Genomic DNA, 1,145 nt, shown 5'->3' with positions numbered 1-1,145 from the left:
ACAGGGTAGGGGGAGCAACAAATATTGAGAGACAATTTAAAAAATAAAAACATCTATGGCACTCAGCTTTACTCATATTAGGGAAAATGTGAATTAAAATACACTGAAATACTATCAGATTTGCAAAGATAATAATCTTTTGCTAAGGCTGTGGGAGGAAAGCGTATTTCCATACATTGTAACAGCTCCATTGATGATATTCTAGTATTCCTTTTATTTTGCCCTCTGAGGCATTTTATTTGCATGTATTACATCCCTAGAAAAAGAATCCAAGGATTTTCCCTCCTGTGTGTTTTTGTCTTGCTTCTTCATGGTCCATGATGCCAGCTAAGGTTGTCAGTACAATGAAACCAAACTGACAGGATGCAAGCAGGTTATTCTGCCATTTTTCTAGATCTTTGAGTTGCACATCATATCTGGAACTGATCACTCCACACTTATTTAGCCTGCTTGTGAGGTTCACAACAGTTTTCCCAGCCCTGTGATCATCAATGATTTCAAATTTGCCAATGTAACCATGCTTCATCATCACAGTTAGAAAGCTGATTGATGACTTTGGAGCATGACCTAATAAAGGACCTGGTGTTTGCCTCTCTTTTTGGCATTGCTGATACTCTTGAGAGCATTAGCCAGGACATTCATGCACACCATTCTGGTGTCATGGAAAGATGGCAGAAAGAGCTAATATTCATTTTAAGATATATATTTACCCCAACAATTTCTCTTAGGAAAATTCATTTTACAGATAGACTTATAATTTATATCTGAAATAATAAATTAATTCCACAAATGTTTATTTATTATCTACTAAATGCCCACAAGTACTGCTGTGGACACTGAAGATATATCAGTGATCAATATGCATGTTAAAACTAATATACCAATTCAGCACAGTTGTAGTATACAAAGTCAACATACAAAAATCAGTTGCATTTCTGTACTCTAAGAATAAACTATCTGAAAATGCAATTAGGAAAACAATCCAACTTAAAATAGCAACAAAAGAAATAAAAAACATGGAATTAAACTTTTAAAAGATGAAAAACTTGTCTACAGAAAGCCAAAAAGTATTGGTGAAACAAGATGTAAACAAATGGAAAGATATCTCATCATGTTCATGAACTGAAAGACGATAGAGTTAAAAT

At 34.0% G+C, this 1,145-nt stretch overlaps 1 pseudogene; it reads right to left on the bottom strand.

Annotated features, from left to right (window-relative positions):
• Positions 1-222: 222 nt before the first annotated feature.
• On the bottom strand, positions 223-651 carry LOC113890423 (annotated as a pseudogene).
• Between the last annotated feature and the right edge of the window lie 494 nt (positions 652-1,145).

The sequence above is a fragment of the Bos indicus x Bos taurus genome, chromosome 3 (genome assembly GCF_003369695.1).
Source record: "Bos indicus x Bos taurus breed Angus x Brahman F1 hybrid chromosome 3, Bos_hybrid_MaternalHap_v2.0, whole genome shotgun sequence".
NCBI lineage: Eukaryota > Metazoa > Chordata > Mammalia > Artiodactyla > Bovidae > Bos > Bos indicus x Bos taurus.
This window is presented reverse-complemented; position numbering and strand designations above follow the sequence as displayed.